Raw genomic sequence first — 19,864 nt, forward strand, 5'->3', positions numbered from 1 at the left:
GTAAGGGTCATGCCAAGGATGGGCTGCCTTTAAGAAAGAGAGCCGAGGTTCTAGTAAACAGATATTTAATATTCTCCCTTAGTCTTGGGGAAGATCCTCTGACCAAAGGCTGACTTCAAGATACAGACATAGCAATTTTGTCTTCTAGTCTTCAAATTACTTACCCTAGACAACCAATTGTCTAGGACATCTCAACCACAAGGTGGATATAATGAGTATTGCCTACCATATTGCTCCTGGGTGCATTCTCACAGGAAGAGTCACTGCAATGCAGAGAGAAATATCATGGTTTAAGCAGGAAATCTTATAAATTTACTTCACAGGAGTAATTGCACCATGTGAATTTATCACTAACCTGTGACTGGATTCCTGAACCAGGTCTAAGCTAAGCTTTCTCATGTCATTGCCCCTTGGTACTGCCCTTTTCTCTGCCTGGCTAACTCCTTCCTCATTACCCTATCTAAAACACCGCATTCTCTATTCCCATTGCCATGCTCTATTTTCATCATAGCACATGGCACATATCATTTCATATATATATTTGGGAATTGCCTTTCTCTACCACCATAATATAAGTTCTGGGAGAGCAGTCCTTGATGTTTTGTTCACTGCTCAGGACACTCAGTAAAATATGCTCATTTTTTAACATAGTAAGATGTATATTATAAATACTGTTTGGTACATTCCTTTCTTCATTTAAAATACAAAGTATTTTGGAGAATGTTCCAAATCAGCAAATACAATTTTTCTGGGTTGTTTTTAACAGTTGTATAGTTTTCCACTAGATGAATGCAGCATCCTTTATTTCACCAATTCCTATGATAAGCCCTAAAGCTGGTTTCATATCCTTGTCCATTTGTCTTGGGTGACGTTTGTACCAATATCTATATGACAATGTCCAGAAGAGAACTGCTGGGTCAAAGAGTATATGCATTTTTAAAAATTTTCTGGTAGCTCTTACCAAATTAGTTTGTAGAGAAGATGAACCTATTTATATTGCCATAGTAGTATGTGAGAGATTCACTTTCCCCACAACCTGCGGACACAACCTTCATCATACTTTATCTTTACTGCTGTGATGGATGAAAAAATAGTGCAGTACGTCACTGTTTTTTAGTTATTATTTCTTTAATTATGAATGAGGCTGAACAATTTCTCATACAATTAAAAACATATTTGTTCTGCTAACTGCCTGTATTTCACATGTGATATTTTTTGGATGGGTTGTGGTCTTTAACTTATTCGTAAAAGTTCTTGTTATACCAAAAAATTATTAGCTCTTTGTCTCTCATATGTTGCAGATGTTTTCCAAATGTGTTACTTGTTTTTGTGCAAATAATTTATTTAATCATACTTATAAGTCTTTTCTTTTTTTTTTTTTTTTTTAAAGATTTTATTTATTTATTTGACAGAGATAGAAACAGCCAGCGAGAGAGGGAACACAAGCAGGGGGAGTGGGAGAGGAAGAAGCAGGCTCCCAGGAGAGGAGCCTGATGTGGGGCTCGATCCCGCAACGCCAGGATCACGCCCTGAGCCGAAGGCAGACGCTTTAACCGATGTGCCACCCAGGTGCCCCCTTATAAGTCTTTTCTAATATGGCTTCTGGATTTTATCTTTTGCTTAGAACAGGTTTCTCTACTTCTATTTTATTATTTTAAAAATCTTGTAATTGCATTTATTATTTTTTTATTTTAGTTTAGTTTTTAGGGAGAGAGACAGAGTAGGTATATAAGCCGGAGGTGGGGGGGGGGCAGAGGGAGAGGGAGAGAGAGACTTTTAAGCCGTCTCTACACCCAGGATGGAGCACCACATGGAGCTGGATCTCATGACCCTCAGATCATGCATGACCTAAGCTGAAACCAAGAGTAGGAAGCTTAACTGACTGAGCCACCCAGGCGCCCCCCTCTAGTTATTTTTTTAATATCATTTTCTACATCTCATATTTGGTCATCTTAACTTTATTTGAGCAGAAGAAATGAAGTAAAGATTGACTCTTATTCTGAGTGGACCAATCAGTTGTCCCCAAATCATCTGTTGAATAATCCTTCTTTCCCACTGAATTTCCATGTCTATTTTAGTGTATTTCTGGACTCTGTCTCCTGTTCAATGAAACTAGACAATTCTTAAAGCAAAATGCTATCAAACTTGCTTTATAGATTTAGTAAGAAATATGTGATTTAGGTAACAGTGTTTTTATTGAGATTATAGAATTAGATCAATATAAGTCCCATGGATATAATAATAACACCACTTATTTGTATAGTTTTCCATTTGCCAAAGCTTTCCCACAGGTATTCACCAAATGTGTATAACTGTATATGCATTTAATAGATTCTGACATCAAGCATTTTGATTCCAAGTCTAGTGTTCATTCTACCATACCACAGGTAATAGCTACTCAGTAATTTAATAATAAAAAATTATTGTTACATATAGGATATATATAGATACAGAAATGAGGTAAATTTAAACATAGATGTGCATTCATACCCTTTTATAGTTGATAGATCTATCCAGAGGAGTTTCAGGAAACATAACAAACACATTCAACAAAGTTACTTTGCACTGACCACTGAAATACAATCACCATGGCACATTCAATGATAAGAACCTAGCAGAGTAAAAAACAAACAAACAAAAAACAACCCAAACACTGGAGAATACATATAAATACAATATAAACACATAAATGTATATTTATGTATGGGGGGTTTAGGGGGAGTGGGTGTAATTTACTAAATCTAGGCTATCAGAGGAAACAGGTAAAAACTCACTAACTGAAGCAGAGCTTGACCAAGACATTTATCTCTAGGGAGCAGAGAGAAGCAGGGAGTTGGGAGAAGCAGATTCCCCACTGATCAGAGAACCTGATGCAGGGCTCCATCCCAGGACCCCGAGATCATGACCTGAGCCGAAGGTAGACGCTCAAAAGACCGAACCACCCAGGCGCCCATCTCCTTCCTCTTGTTCTGATTCCCAATCAGAGGGAGTACCAGCCTTGTGTCTTCTGGTAAAGTACAGACCTATGCGACAATCAGCATGTTTTCTCAGACTAGAGCAACTCACCCCCAACAATGAGTGTTTGTGAGTCCTAACGTTACTCTAGGTGGATGGTGAATTAATCGCCTACTATAGTATAGTCACTGATTCTTCTCAAGAGAACCATGTATCTTGAGAAGTTGGGTCAGTCATAGGGCAATGTCCCATTTTAAATACCATGTCTAGTGATGTCTGTCCATGAATAAAGTCAACAAAACTGTTTAAACTGCACTAGGAAAGAAAAGCTTGGTTATATGACTATTGGAAGACAGCCTTGGTGGATCTTTATGCTCTCAAAGGCTCTGATGCTCAATTAGTGATCAATCATCAACCACAAAGTACTTACGCATAATAAGGTGAGGAAAGAGAGAACAAAGACTATATTTTTAACATTAATCATATTCAGCCTTAAGTTAGCTTTTTAGGTCCTTTGCAAAGAGAATTTACAAGCATGCAGACATAGGTATCTTAGAATATCAGAGACATTCCCCTCCAGTTTGCATGCACAGAGAAAAATTAGAGGAAACCTACACCTGTAAACATATAAATCTAGGGGGATTCTTTTCAAACTTCATTGTTTTAAAGCAGAAACAATTTTGGAATAACTTTTAAATTATCTACTAGGAAAAACAAAATAAAAGTTTGAATTCTGACATAAATCCTTAGATGGTCTTGTTCTTATCCCTCTTCCCACCACCCACAAGATTAAGGACTGTGGACTTCCTGCCGGAGGAAGTAATTGCTCAATCACTTTGGAATCCACTGGAACTCTTTGCTGTCTTAGTTTGGACAGACATATACAATTGTGAAATCTTCCTTTTTTTACTGAGAGACTGCTCTAGAAGATAATCCCTGAGACCTTCTGCCTGATATGCTTTTATATCCAACTTACATATTCTTGGAACTGGGAACAGATTTCATCTCAGAAAACTAGTCGTTGCTTTCATTGATGCCTTCCCATTTTTATATTAAACTCACAACATCCTATTTCAGGACTTCACATGAATATTTTCATGATAGGTCTGGCACAGTTGACAAGCAGTATCTAAAATAATTTAGGTCACAGCTTTTAGAAGGAGTCAAAAAGAAGGGGAAAGTGTATCCATTAGATAATCAGAATTTGAGATCTCAGAGATCCTTAAAACTCTGTTCTTCTGAATTAAAGCGAGGAAGTAGGAGAGTTTAAAATGTAGCTCTAAGTGGCAGTGTCTAGACTGCACCACGTCCCCCCAAGTTACTAGCTCCGTCATTTCATAAATGTGCGCTGAGCTCCCACTGTGGGCCAGACCCGTGCTAAGGGACCTGATCCACAGGGACCTGAGTTACACCCGCAGCCCCTTAATGTTTGAGCTCATTGGAACTACATCAGTCCTGTCAGATGGCAATCGTTTGCCATTCTAGGCGCACTCTTTATGACAGTCTGGACGTGATTATCCTGTAATTGATGAAAAATAGTCTTTAAACTTACTTGAATGTATTTACAAAGTCAATATATGGAGTACAGAATAAACTCGTGTCATTTTTCTGTCAAAAAAGTTTGCTTGGAGTAAATCTTTACTTTCTCCCTGTTGCAAGGCAAAAACTCCTCCTACCACTCCGAAGAAGCAAGAATTTTTTTTTTCTTTTTTCAAATCGTTACTAAGAGTGTTTAGCACCTTCTGGACAGAAGTCCGGGAGCCTCCGGCAGCGGCCCGCCGCCTAAGCGCTGAGGGCGAGACCGCGGAGCTTCCATCCGTGAGCCCCGCCCAGCCTTTCCCCTCCCCGCCCCGCCCCGGCCGAAAGCGCAAGGCCCCGCCCCCACTGGCCTCTGGGCGGGGACCCGAGGCGCCGCGCCAGCGTTCTGGCTGGGCCGACCGCCGGTTCGGCAGAGCGTTGTCTCAGAGCCCAAGTCACACCCGTCTCGGGCTGGGAACTAAAGCCCCAGCCCACGTGGCGGCGGCTGGAGAACTCCGGCGTAGCGAGGAGCGCCCGGCGTGGTTCCTACCTCCGCGCCTGCTGAGCGAGTGGGGGTCGGCCCGAGGCCCCAGCCGCTTTAAAGGGCTCGTTTCTCCCCTACCCTTCCATCGGAGCACGCCGCTTTAGTCGCGTTTGTTGTCGCTTATTAAAATATATCTTAAAACAAGACGCGAAATTGAGCCTCAAACTTCGAAACGTACCTTACCGGTCCTCTCCTGTGTCCATCAGCCCCATCTCTGCTCCTTTCTTCCTCCCCTAACCCCTTCTTCACCCTTCCCTTCCCTTTTTTCTCCCAGCGCACTCCTTCTTCCAAATTTCCATGTTCAATGCGTGTCTTGAAATTGATTAAGTTTAAACTTCGGATTAGGGGCCTTTCTTTTGCCGTATCCTGGGGCGGGGCCCTAGTAATGTGTTCAAGCGATCAAGGGCCTTAGTTAAGTTTCCAAAGGAAGGCATTCTGTATTATATTTCTTAAAGTGATGCCTGAGATTGAACATCAAGCCCTCCAAAACCTGGATCCGTCCCTGGCCATGTGTGTCGTCCACCAAGCTGCACACTTGGCCCGGAGCGCTGCGCACATCCCCGCTGACTCGCCAGCAGGCGCTTCTGCATTTCGCAAAGACAAGGTCTCCTTTCAGGGTCCTCCAAATCCCTAGATTTACGTCAGAGTCTGAAGTAGAAAACTAACGATAAAGGTTCTTCATCCTTGAATATATAGTTGTAAAAGTGGCTCACTTGGTTTTTGGGGGGCGGCTTGGGGGGGGGAGGCTCGGTTTCCTCCACCTATGCTGCACTTCTCCATCAGGGGGCGCCCATACCCGCCACAAAACACCCTATTCCTAGACATCTGGGTTCGGCAAGCCCTAAGCACGCCTACTGGGGGCAGATCCGAGGGAGCTCACTGCCTCCCTCGCTCCTCCCTCCTAGCCTGCCTCCGCGGACCCGGGAGGCAGGGATTTCACACTAGCCATTCATTTGTCAGCCGTGGGGGAGGGGAGGCGGGAGCGAGAGAGACTGGGCAGAGGCTGGGAGAGGGGAAGGGAGGCAGAGAAGATGGAGACAGAAGAGGGAGAGACAAAGATGAGAAACGGGACACAGCGAGACTGTCTTTCAGTCTGTGGGTGTGCGCACAGTGAGACATCTCTCCAGGCGTTGCGTAGATTTCTCCCCCCTCCCGCAGCATCTCCCGGGGACAAGCAGGACTTGCTGGGGGCGCAGCTGGATCGGAGAGCAAATAGTTTATGCTATGACACTATATTTCTAACCCTCTCTCCGCCGCCTAACACACAGAACGCTCCACGCCCAGTGACACAGACAACAAGCTGGGACAACCCTGTGGTCCTCATATCCGCACGGACTGGGGATATTGCCCCGCGGCGCCCACACCTCGGTAGGATGATGGGATGCTCCAGCCTAGGGCGTCCCCCAGGGCTCCCGGCACACGCTCTCCCTGGCCGCGGGACTAGCCAGTAAAGTTGCTCAACTAGGGCGAAGAGCTGGGAGGGGGTGGGGAGATGGAAGGAAAAGAAGGACTGCTGTAGTCGGGGCGAGAAGGCTGGTCCTAGAGGCCCCAGATTCGGGTCCCCGCGCCACCTTTGTCTGGAGAGCACTTAGAGCGCTGGTTTGCTCCTTGAGACCAGAGTGGAAGCCTCCACTTTGCTCTTCTGGGTGAGATAAAATTCTTGCACATCGCTGATGGTTCAAGGCAAGCTTTTCCCGCCCAGGCGCTTCCCGGACCTCCGCGGCACTCCAACGTCCCCACCCCCATCCCCTGCTCCCTCCCGGCCAGCCCCTGCGCTCCGCGCGCAGGACAAAAGAACCCAGGGGCACCAGGGAGGGCCTTGACAGCCCCCAAGTCTCCGAAGAGACGCAGCCCGGAGACCCCGCACATTCCCCCGCCGGACCTCTTTCCAGACTGCTTGCAGGGCAGAGGGGGTCGCGTCCGCCCAGGTCCCAGCCTGCTGCGGCGCGGGATCGTCCTGTCAGGAGCTGCCCTGGAGCAGCATTCCAGGAACGCCGGGCACTGACCACACACAGGGGCCCGGGGGCCAGGTGGCCCGCATCGAGGCGGCTTCGGGGATTTGCAAGTGGACAAGTCTCGGGAGTCCCCATTCAAACTTTTGCCTCGAGCAGGTTAACAAAAAAAGCTCAAGGTGCCAGCGGTCCCTCCAGCTCTCCAGCTCAAGACCCCAAGACTTTTCTAAAGGTTCTCTACAATTCTCTTCCCTCCCTTCCCCCAATTCCGTTAGTCCTTCTACCCCCACCCCATTCCGGGCTTCTTTTGTCTGGATTTTTTTCAGCACCACGGTCCCTCCGTATTCCTTTCTCCAAACGTCCTTCTGAAAGTTACCTGCATTTTTAAAGTGCATATATTTTTTTAACTTCGCCTTACAGCTAGTTCTCTTTGCCTTAATTAAGGTCTTCTACCAATTACAATGTACTTCGTTTTTCTAAGCTCGCTCGTTTTTGTTTTTTCCTATTTTTTTTAAGGGGAAACAAAAGAAACGTGATTACCTTGAAAGGCGGCTTATTGCAGTTTTGGGGGAAAAAATCACCGCAGAGCTGCGCGAATGGGCTCGGTGTTGCCGGGGCGGGTCACATAGGAAGCTCGGTGGCCTGGGGAAGGGTGCGGAGGGTGCGGGACGGTGCTGAAGGATGCAGGAGGATGCGGAGCTGGCCGCAGATCCCGGTCCCAGCGCCTGTCCACAGCACCTAGTGTTCGCGGCTGTTGCTCCCGCCCGCCTGGAGTTCTTCCCCAGAAAGGCTCGGGGCAGCTCGCCTGCAAGTTCAAATGCGGGTTGTGACACCCATCATCATTATATCACTGTACCGTCAGCACCGAGGAGGAGACTCAGCGAGGAGGAGGAGGAGGAAGAGGAGGAGGGTTCATTCACAGGCTCCTGAAGCGCTCGGCAGCTTCAGCCACTCCTAAGAGCCCAGGCTTGGAAAGCAGGCAGAGGGGCGGAAAGGCAGCTCCCCGCGCCTGCGGTAGGGACCGCCTTGCCTCCCTCCCCAGGCACTCCCACCTCTCGGCGTTTCTTCCCGACAAGAAGTACCAATCGGCTTGGGGACAGCAGCGCTCCCCATTCAGCGACTCACTAAGTAACATCGCGCTGTACGCANNNGGAAACCACTGCCCTCCCGCCCCTCCCCACCCCCACTTCCCCGCCTCCTGTGCTGCCAGTTCTGGGTTAGGGGAAAGGAGCCCCCAGGCTCTTGTGGGGCAGGCCAGCACTAGACAATCGAGCACCCTCAGTTCTTCTTGGGAGCGAACGAAACTCTGTAAAATCTGCAGAGAACTTGGTTACAGCGTGTTTACGCGGCCACAGAACCTGCCTGTCCCATCTGAGGGAAGTGTCAGGCTTGCGTCTCCTGCCAACCTGAAAGAGACACCGAGAAAACGAGATCCTTCTAAGACCTAGAGGAAAAGTGTAGGAACTGCCTTACCCGGGAACTGCCCAAAGGGGAGCCCGACGTCACAGCGCAATTTACAAAGACCCTGGCAATAAAGGCTTGGACAGGAAATTCCCCAAAGCAAATCCCCTGTCGTATTTAAACAGATTCTCTAACTCTGCCACAAACGTACAGAAGTCTAGATTTTGCTTTCTTCTGTCTTCCTTTCTCTCAGTTTTTCAAAATGTCCCTAATGGTAGAATATTAAATAATTTTTCTGAATATCAGAGACTTCTCAGATGTACCAATCCCCTTCCTTGTGGTCAGGAAATGGGACCACAATCTTTCTTGAGTATTTGTGATTTTTGTTTTCAGCCAGGCTGACCAACTCTGTAAACAACATCAACACAAGGAAGAGTCTCCTGCATTGTGTTACAAAAGATTTCCTATAGGACCTCAGAGAGCAAAGGGTCAACCAGTTGACACAAAGGATTTCTGCCTCTTAGAAAAGAGGGACTTTGTATTTTCCTTTTCTTTGAAGTCAAGTATGAGTTTATACAATGGAAACAAAATAAGTCCAAGGTGCACATAAGTTTCAACATGGGGGACACTGGAGTGGATAGCAAAGTTTTCTTTCTGTACAAGCATGGAAGTATCCTCCTCATGATTTTTCTCTCTGAAGTCTCTACTTAGAAAATTATATCAAATACAACAGTGATGATTAAAGAAAAAAGTCCAGTTTCATTCTGAATTTCTTTGAGTCGGTTGGCCTTAGACTCATACTTTAAAACTTGCAGAAGCCCAGACTTCTGTGCATGCACATTTATAATGTTTCTTTTCTAAGTTTCTTTTGCAAGTTGTATGCATTCTGCATGATGCTAGATTTTAAGTGATAAACAGGTAGAAGTTTTGTTAGGAGAACTTCAGTCCTCAAAGTGTGTGTTTTCCATTTCTTTTTATTTATTTATCTATCAGCTCACTACACTGAATAACATAACTTTTAATTACAGGATTTAGGAATCAATTTTTTTGTTTGTCTTACAATGATTTGTTTATTCTTACTATAGTTATTATACTACCATTCTTAATATTGAAGTTCTATTTCATTAAATATTTAGAATAACAGAGTCACAGAAAAGAATCAGATTTCAAACTTTACATTTAGCACATAGGCAAACTAAAGCTCAGAAAGTGATTTTTTCCTGAAGTTACATGATTAATAGCAGAATTGTTACCAGAACACAACTCTTGACTCCAGATCCAAGGGTCTTTCCAGCACTCCTCCTAGCAACTTTATAATCAAGATCACTTCCCCCAAAAAGGGAGAAAAATCCTTATTCAAATTTATACTCCAGGCATTAGGATAGACCTTTCTCTGGGACACCTCAAAGTATATATTATTGTTCTCATTCTTGAATTTGAGTAAACCTAGTTGAGTTCCAAAGAGTTTACATATCTCGCCCCCGCGGCCACTTTCGAAGTAGTACATCTGCCAACCTGAAAAGCTCATTATCTTTCCATTACTCTGCTCTCCCTTCATTATACAGTGAAGTCAAACATTTCTGCAAAGGAGACCTAAGGCAGAAGAAAGCCACTAATAGCAGACTAATATCCATTTTTAAGGAAATATTATTTAACAGTCCCTGTAAATAATGCCAATTTCGCATGATGAAAAATAAGGGTCGAAGACTACTTACATCCTCAGATATTTGCCTTTATCTTGCCAAATGTGTTTCTCTAGCCCTCTACTGTTTATAGTTCCTTATACTGTCCATGGACATTACAACTCCTGACAGAGCGGTTCTATAGGGCAAGGGTACTTTCTCAGGCCGACTTCACTAGTCAGAACATGAACAATCTTGAACAGCTTTATACCGCATGCCTTTTCTTTACTTCAGCTTTATTTAGAAAATTAAACACTTCTGCAGGCTGCCAAATAACTAAAATGAAATGACATCCCTGAATATCAGCTTGCTTTCCCTAAAGCAGATTTTCCCCTCTAGCTACCTATAACAGACAGGGAAGAAAAAGGAAAGTGTACAAGGTACATTAAGAATAGACTCTATAGATGTATTACTTCCATTTGACTGTCCTTGAGGACTTCTCCCTCTCTCTGCCTCTCCCTCCCTCTCTTTCCCTTTCTCTTTCTTCCTCTCATTCTCTCCCTCTCTCTCCCTGTCTCTCTCTTTCTCTCTTCATGAAGACAAAGTGAATGACAGAGCAGTAATTTCTGATTCTCCCATGTTTGAAAAATTATCACAAGTTTTTGAAACGGAAAGTATATTTTTGTAACTTTCATAACTAAAACTACTTTGCCCATTACATTCAAGTCTGAATAAAACAGTAATTAAAACCTCATTCTATGTATCCCCCTTTAAATCATGTCCTTGTACTGGGGATATTCTGTATGTAAACTCCACAGTCCCAGGCTTCAATAAAGCAAGATCTCCATTCCTAGCGCTGGTGTCTACAAGAAACCAGAAGCCAGAAGCTGAGTGCCTTGCTTCGTTGCCTTGATCTTGTCTTCAGGAACTTGGCAGGAGGCAGGGGCAGTCAGCCAATGACTGGACAAGAAAGGTGTAGCTGGCAGGTGGGTGTCCAGGGAATTTCATTATCGCCATCTGAACCTCCTTCTGAGCTTTAGGATCACATTTCAAGTCTTCTCCTTTTTTAGTGTCAGGTGAAGTGTTCTTACATGGTATCATCTTTTGCTGCACTAGGGATGACAAGGTTCCAGTCCCACCCACATTCAGAAGACAAGTTCACATTTCAAGTCCCTGATCTGGCTAATCCTAGACACAATGAAGCAAACGTCCTCTGTGGATGGTGAAAAAAATGTGTCGTTAAAAAATGGACCTTTAATGAATTCCACAGCACCTAGAAAAAGGAAGCCAACCTCTAAAATTGCTTCAATTTTTTTTTTTTTTAACAGGTTAGGGACAGATATTTTATCCAACACTTTAAATCCTCTTTGGCTTTCTAGGAGATGCAGAAGTAATATGAGGTCTTTGTTGCCTTCCTCAAAAAATAAAAGAAACTCTACAAAAGGCAAAGCGATGGTGACAATCTCATTACTCTATAGCCTGAAGTATATAAATTACTCAGAGAAATTAAACACAGACAAATATCTTCAGAAAGCCATGAAAAATTTGATTTTTCCCAGAGCGAGACTTTGGTCCCCAACCCCCAAACCAAAATGTTACAGTAAAATGTTTCTTTCAATAAAAGTTTTTTTTTTTTTCTTCTTTGCTGTAAATGTCTTGTTCATGGTTGGGCAGATTATTCCAGAACTTAACTGGAAGACCATCTACATCACGACGGAACTATGCAAGCGAAAGCCAAGTTCCAACATGGAGTGATGGGAAAGGCTGGGCTGCCCAGAGGAGATGACTTCATTAGGGAGAAGAGAGGTTCTCTGAGTCGGTCCACACGGCAGCCAAATGGCTCAGCACATCTGCACTCGCCCCCGGGAAAGCTGTCTGGAGCAGAGTATCAAAAATGCCATCGTTTTTATAAAGAAAAAGATTAAGGCATAAATGAAGCAGTCCAACTAAATTGAATCAGAGATGGTATCGACCTTACTCTCCTCCTTAGTCACTTTCTCAAACTCTTTTCTTTCCCTCCTACAGCCTGAGAAATATAGGTCACTTGTTATAAAGCCGTTGTCTCACTGAACCAGGATGAACTGAAGGATTTGGTTTCTGAACACAAGGAAGCGGTAGAGATCTTACAATCTATGCAGTAGGGCAGAGAACAACGCAGAGGTTTTCCTAAGAGGCAAAACTTTTGCAGTTGTTTTTTATTTTCAGTGAGTACCAGCTTCCATTTATTTAATCAGAGTACAATGGGACCCAGAGACAAGAAATTTGATGAAAGCACTCTGGATGGTGCAAAAAGCCACCAGAGCATCATTGGTGTCTCTGGTGAGCAAAGGTGGGAAGCGAGATAGGAAACAAAGGAGGTTCTACGTAGTGAGAAGAATATTTGGAGAACATTCAGTATAGGTATCAGAACAAGACACAGAAGTAACAGGCAGGCATTCCATTTTAGTTTTTTTTTTTTTTTCAGCAAAAAGGATTGCAGGACAAGTTGAATGCCAGGGACTTTAGGCTTTTGTCAAAAAATATGAATGATCCCATTTTAACCCTGCAATTCAAAGGACATCAAATATTTGCTATAGCTCATCAAGAAAAAAGAAGAGAAGGATACCTATAAGACTCAGCAAATACTTATCACAAACAGACTGCTCTCAATTTCATTTCTATTTTCTTTGTTCAATCCAACAAGCATTTACCGAGCACTGTTAATATGTACTGTTTTAGACCTTAGGCATTCAGGCATTATTCAAAAGGTAAGAATTGTTTCTCAGACTAAAGAAGTTTATGATCTCTATAGAAAAAATTAATTTATTGGAGTAGCCAAGGTTACTATTTATCTATGTAATGACTAATGAATTTAAAGGGAAAAATGCATTTGTGTGTGTGTCCACTGGCTGGTCTAATCTGCCATCTTTTAAAAACATGTCACTGATTACGAATGGATCAGGGGAGAACGACAGCTCAACAAATCTCCTTTACTGGAAAATCAGTTGCATGCACATATTCTACTGACGCTGAGTCCAGGCATTAATCTTGTTGCATATGAAGGAATTGTGATTCTTATTTTTCCACAATAAATATAGTTCATTGGATGTCATGTACTCGGGGTTCATTTTAAGTTTCTGAAGGTCTTCTAGAGTTGATAAATCAAACCAAAGTTGAATGGTGGAAGGAAAGCATTAAATGTCATCCTAACAAGAAAGGAAGTTCAGGGAAATTGATCACTCCAAGGACACTACGGTCTCTGGCTGCTGGTCATGAGTATCAAATGTAGACATTAGAAAACAAGAAAAAAGAACAGGCACCAAAAATTCTTCTTAGTCATCACAAAGCTGAAATAATTTGATTTTAAATATTGTATTGAATTTATAGGCTTCCCTCAAAAATGCAGTTGAGAATGCAGCCCTTCCCATCCCCATTTCTGCAACTCTTTTATGAAATTTTGTCTCTGGTGGTAGTTACCTGTGACTGCCTCCTCTCCCCATATCATTTCACACAATGTCTATCTCTGTGCCCCCCCAGCTTTATTGAGATATAAATCACATGTAGCATTATGTAAGTTGAAGGTGTACAATGTGATGACTTGATACATGTATAGACTATGAAATGTTTACCCGAATAAGGTTGGTGAACACAACTTTTACCTCCATAATTATAATTTTGCTGCTGTTGTTTTGGCGAGAACATTAAAGCTCTACTCTCACAGCGACTTTCAAGTACACAATAGTCAGCGTGCTGTGCATTAGATCCCGAGAACTTACTCATCTTATAACTGAAAGTTTGCATCCTTTGACCAACATCTCCCCATTTGCCCCATTCCTTAGGCCCAGGCAACCACCATTTTACTCTCCATGTGATAAAAGGCTGGCCATGTATGACAAGCCCATAGCTAACATCACACTTAATGGTGAAAGGTGGAAAGCTTTTTCTCTAAGGTCAGATGCCCACTCTTATCACTCTTACTCAACACAGTACTGGATGTCCAAGCCAGAGCAATTAGTCAAGAAAAAGAAATAAAAGCACCCAAATCAGAAAGGGAGAAGAAAAATTGTCTCTGTTTGTTGATCTTCTATATAGAAAATCCTAAATACTTCACCAAGAAACTGTTAGACCTAATAAAGGAAATCAGTAAAGTTTCAGTAAAAATCAACATACAAAAATCAGTTGCATTTCTATGTAGTAACAACCACCTGAAAAATAAATAAAGAAAACAATCCCATGTACAGTTGCATCAAAAATAATAAAATATTTAGGTATAAATTTAACCAAACAAGTAAAAGAACTATGCACTGAAAACTATACGACTGTGGAAAAAAAGTTGAAGACGACACAAATATATGGAAAGATATCCTGGAAAAATATTGTGAAATCAAATATTAGTATTGTCAAAGTGTCCCTACTACTCAAAGCTCTATCTATAGATTCTATGCAATCACTATCAAAATTCCAATGGCATTTTCCCCAGAAATTTAAAAGGAAAAACAAAAAAGCACGTTATCTATCTTAGTTTGGGTTCCCACAGAGGCAAGCCCTAGACCAGGATTCAAATGCAAGCACTTCATTGAGGAGGCAAGACCAAGAAACATCTATAGAGAAGAAGGCATGAGACAGGGAAGGAAAGGAGGCTAGTGGGGGACACATTTCAAGCAGGCTTTCTCTATAGGCAACTGGAGCTTATTCCCCCTGGGGACTGCTGAGAAAGAAGAGGGAACGTGTACCACGGAGGTATCCCTTCTGGGCTATTTGGATATTTGTTGGTTGAGGGGTTTTCCAAGGGGTGTTAATCCCCTTCCACTTTGGTATATACACTGGCAGACTGGGCTCTGGTGGCCAGAGCAGGCTCTCAAGCTAAAGGATCCAGGAACTGTGATGAGACACTGGGCCAGCCTGCATGGAAATGATGGAAAGGTGAGGGGATGCAGGTGCGGTACCAATTACATCCGCTATAATTCTCAATGTTCTAATCATCACTTGGCTGGCTAGAAGGGCAGGACTGGCAACAACAGATTTCCTGCCTTGGTTGGGGCAAGATGAGGCTGCAAGTTTTAGCGGATTAGGAAGGGGTGTGAATCCAGCCACGGCTCCTTCCGTGTAGGCCATGCTCCCCCGATGCTGGGATCACATCTTGGCTACTTGGTCACACCCAGGGCTGCCCAATTAGCAGGATCCCTAGTCTAAGTCTCAGTGCCTTTTCTCCCTCTGACAGATCTAGTTTGTAAATTCACCTAATGCGGAGTCCTCTTACTTTAGACATGTCATCACTGATGGAAGCTGAGAGTAGGGTCTTCATGTGTCCCATTCACATTCACACACAGCTCCTTAGCACAGCCCCTGGCCCATACGAGGTGCTCAAGAGACATGTGTTAATAGACATGGAATGAATACATCTGTTCTATGTCCTAAGGGCTATCATTAAGGAATAGAAATGAGAATAGGACTAAAACACACTCTCTGCCTCAAGAAACAGTGAAAACTCAAATGCTTCACAAAGGCCAAGAGGACACCACGAAAGAGTGAAGTAGGCAGAGAAGTAAACAATAGAGAATGGTAAGAAGTTTGGAAGCAAGAGAGCCGAGCCAATCAGAACGTGGACTGTTGGTCCAGTGCTTTCTGCTCTTCAAACGTAAAATAGGCCCTGCAAAACCGGTCTGTGGACTGATACCCACTGGAAAGATCCTAAGATTCTGACCCTAAGTTTAAATGATCAAAGGGAAAGCTGATGGGAAACTAGCGGAGGGTAGGACTCATCTTATTCCTTTATCTACTCTCTGCTTTTCTTCTTCTGCTTACCCCTTTCTCCCCATAGTAAACACCCTTAGGAATCCCCAAGAGGCCAGTGTGCTGTACAGACACTTAGGAAGGGGAGGAAGCAATGGCAGGGAGATTTCAAGGAAGAAAGGGGACCGATACACAAGGAAGATGCTGCCTCCCTACCCAGCTCCCTCTCTTGGGGTCACCTGTCCTCACCATGTGCGACCGACGCCCATGACTCCACCTGCGCTCCTGTTCTAGGAGCCAAGACAGTCCCTTTGTTCCTTGTAGTTGAAGGATCCAAATACCTGCAGCCCAAGCGGTAACAGTGCATCTTCCTAAGGCGTGTTAAACAAGAATACTGTTAATCTGCACTCTTCAATGTACATTCTTGACTTTTTATCTTTGAGGCGATCGATGTATTGTGAGGACAAAAAGCACAGTTTTACACTATTCATAAATAGAGACTGGCCCCTGAAGCTATAAACAAAATGGGAAAGAACACCTCCTGTGACAAAGACAATTGCCTTTTGGAGGGGAAAGAAGTGGGCAAGCAGGTATCAAGAGAGTGAGGAATAAGCCGGAATCTGGATTATAATTGGGAGTCATTTCCTAAACTGACCCAGCGAAGCCTAGGAGAGAGGGCAGATCTGGATGGCAAACGGGAGAAGCTGAGGGAGGGCAGTGTTAACCCGGGGACAGATGGACAGCTGGTGCCTAGGAAACAGTGGGAGTGGGGCAGTAAAAAGCAAAGGCGAATAAAAAATGCAGTTGCTTGAAACCAGGTTATTTGACAGATTGTAGGTTTAAAAATAGCAACCTGAATGTTACTGTTTTGGTTCCCAATCACTGTCCAAACTGCTGTGTCAAATGTCCTCTTCCCATTGAGAGTAAGGTTCCATAACTCTCCGTACACTTTTCACTAACATATGCTTTTTTTACTTGAAAATACGAATCTCATAGACTAATTTAGGCTCTCCTCCCACCAAAGCTTCTCTGCCTGTGGCTCAAGGGATATGAACCAGGCAAGGAGGATGTCTGTGTTTTTACTCTTCCTGCTCCTGCCTGACGCTGGCATGAGGCAGGGCTGGGTGTGCTGCTCGGGGACCTCTGGATTTGCTCTTTTCTAGGCTTCAGCATTTCTGTGACGAAGCAGCAGAAGTGAGGGTGAAGGAAAGGGACAAGACCCTCTTCCTTACCGGCTGCTGTTAGAATCCTCTTTGGGATAATTTTTTTTTTAAAGATTTTATTTATTTATTTATGTGACAGAGAGAGAGCCAGCGAGAGAGGGAACACAAGCAGGGGGAGTGGGAGACGAAGAAGCAGGCTCATAGCGGAGAAGCCCGAAGCGGGGCTCGATCCCACAACGCCGGGATCACGCCCCCAACCGAAGGCAGATGCTTAACGACTGTGCCACCCAGGCGCCCCCCTCTTTGGGATCATTAAAGCTTCCCTGGACAACAGTGACTGGCAGCTGAGACCGTCGATGTGGCAGGTGTCCCAAAGCTGCCCAACTAGAGGACGCGTGTGCACTTTCCAGGAGTCTTTAAAGGGCATCCTGCCTGTGCAGTCTCCTGCCCTAGGAGGTGCGATTGTGCTTCTCCTCTCACCCTCCTCAAATCAATCTCAGTTGATCTGCCCCATTTGCCCTCTTGCTGTTCCCCAACTCTGACAGGCTATGCTTGGGACACCAGCAAGGCATTAGAACTTCCTGTTCTAACTTAGCTCATTAAAAAAAAGCCAAATCCTGCTCTTTGCCAGACCAAATAGTGGGAGTGCAGGCCCCCTGTGCCCTCTCTCCTTCCAATTATTTCTCACCAAATACCTTGGCTCCTGTAGGGTAGGCATAAGGACGATCAACAGAGTCTCTTTCTGAGTACATATGCTGACCTCCACTTCTTAGAAACATCCTCAATTTCTGTGAAGTCTTCTCTTGGAGTCTCCCCTTCACCTCTCCCTTGAGGAGAAGAGAGAAAATGGACTGTACTCTCCACAAAAAAATAGTGGCGTACAGCTTGGTGGAAGGCAGCGCGAGACATATTGGTGAGGAGAAAAGCAGGTCGTCGTGTTGTCTAGATATGCAGCAACATGTGTCTTGCTGGTGAAAACAGATTCGTCCAGCAAGAAAGAAATTACAGAAGCCTCTCTTCCAGTCTTCTCTGCCACGGCCCCTTGGCTTTCTATCCGTGCCCTCCTGTAACTGCACGTGTGCAGGCGCTTCATATCCTAGACCTTCATGTCTCATTTGATTAAAAAATCTCCAGGCATTCCAGTGATAAGGCAATTCCATACCCAATTCCAGGATTTCCTCTGATTCATAGCATTTTGGTAACTCCATGAAGGGAGAAGAGATCTGGCTATGGTTCAGCAGTAAGGGAAGAGAAACACTGCCAAGCCTCTGAAAGTCCTAAGTTAGAAGGCCAGGGGTTTATAGGGAAGCAACGGGAAGGAAGTAGTCACCTGAGTACCAACTCGAGCAAGGTAAATAGGTTCCCGACATACCGGGCAGTTCACTTGCTTTCAGATGGAGGAATTGAATAAGCTTTAAAGTCTTAAAACCTGAGAGACAAACAGAATACAAAACAGTGGCAGAGTGGAAAGCCTTTTAGAACTGAAGTCACAGGATGGGGGGTACAAATCTCAGTTCAACTACTTACTAGTTTCATGAATTTGAGCAAGCCAACCGAACTGCCTGAGTTTCTTCACTGGCAAAACAGTAATAAAAATACCTATACAACAGAGTTAACAAGATTTGATGAGATAAGAAAATAAAGCACCTAATAAATTGGCCAAGGCCAGGGCCACCACCATCTTTGCACTATACAGGTGTCCAGCCAAGCAAATGAGCAGGGGCTGAACAGCATCCAAGCTCTGCTAGCCGGGCCACTGACCCAGCAAAGGTCTATAATCAACAGGAGCAAGGGGCAAATTTTCTTCCACCTCTGACACAATCTACTGAGACTTTTACCGAGACTTCCCACAGCTGGCACCACCTTCTAATTTTCACAGTGCCTGCAAACTTGGATAGCCACTAGCTGAATGAGTAAATGGAAGGTGGTGTCTTGTTACTGGGGCATGGCTTCGGCTAATCTTCCTCCAGAGGACTGCTCTCAATAAATCCACAAGAGCAGGCTCCAAATGAATGACCTGGTTCAAGTCAAGGACCATCTGCAACAAGATCAGTATTTTTCAATGTATATCTTGTGCCACCATAGAAAATAATTTGTATTTTATAATTCTGACACCAAGTCACAAGAAATAGAAAAAAAAATTAAAAACGGGACTTCATCACAATTAAAAACTTTCATCACAATTAAAAACTTTCACAGTGTCAAAGCACACCATCAAGAAAGTGAAAAGACAACGCTCAAAATAGGACCCAATTTTTGCAAGTCATAGATCTGAGATGGAACTTTTATCTAGAAGAAATGAAGAACTTTTACAACTCATTAATAAAAAGACAACCTAATTTTTAAAAATGATCAAAGTGTACAAATGGACCTTTCTCCAAAGAAGATATACCAATAACCAGTAAACACAGGACAGATGCTCAATATCATTAGCCATCTGGAAAACACAATTCAAAACCGCGATGAGATTCTACTTCACAGCCATTCAGGTGGCTAGAATCAAAATGTCAGATAATAACCAGTGTTGTTGAGAATATGCAGAATGGAGAAGAACCCTGTACACTGTTGGTGGGAGTATAAGATGGTACTGCCACTTTGGAAAGTGGTCTGCTAGTTTCTCTGAAGGCTACTCATTTGCCCTAGCAATTCCACTCCTAGGTATATATCTGAGAGAAACAAAACATACGTCAATATTAAAATTTGCTTACAAATGTTCATAGTAGCATTGTTCCAAGAGTGGGAACAACCTATACGCTATAAACTGATGAATGAATAAATAAAATATAGTATATCCATACAAGGGAATATCATTCAGCAATAAAAAAGAGTGAAATACTGAGACCTGCTGCAACATCGATGGACCTTGAAAACATTACGCTAAGGGGAAAAAAAGCCAGACACAGAAGACCACATATTGTTTGATTCCACTTATATGAAATGTCCAGAATAGGCAAATCTACAGAGACAGAAGGGAGATTAATAGGGCTGCCTAGGGCT

At 43.7% G+C, this 19,864-nt stretch overlaps 1 protein-coding gene across 4 annotated transcripts in view; it reads right to left on the reverse strand.

Moving 5' to 3' along the window:
- The window catches only part of VCAN (versican), a 178,142-nt gene that overhangs the window by 99,408 nt on the left and 58,870 nt on the right, over positions 1–19,864 (reverse strand). Inside the window, exon 1 of one of the 4 annotated variants that reach the window (XM_040622118.1) lies at positions 7,510–8,150. The exons of the other annotated variants lie outside the window; for them this stretch is intronic. The gene's annotated coding sequence lies outside the window, so the exon portion shown is untranslated. Of the gene's footprint in view, positions 1–7,509; positions 8,151–19,864 lie in introns of those variants that run through there. 4 annotated transcript variants of the gene reach the window in all.

This window comes from Ursus maritimus, unplaced genomic scaffold (assembly GCF_017311325.1).
Source record: "Ursus maritimus isolate PB19 unplaced genomic scaffold, ASM1731132v1 scaffold_5, whole genome shotgun sequence".
NCBI classification, from domain to species: domain Eukaryota; kingdom Metazoa; phylum Chordata; class Mammalia; order Carnivora; family Ursidae; genus Ursus; species Ursus maritimus.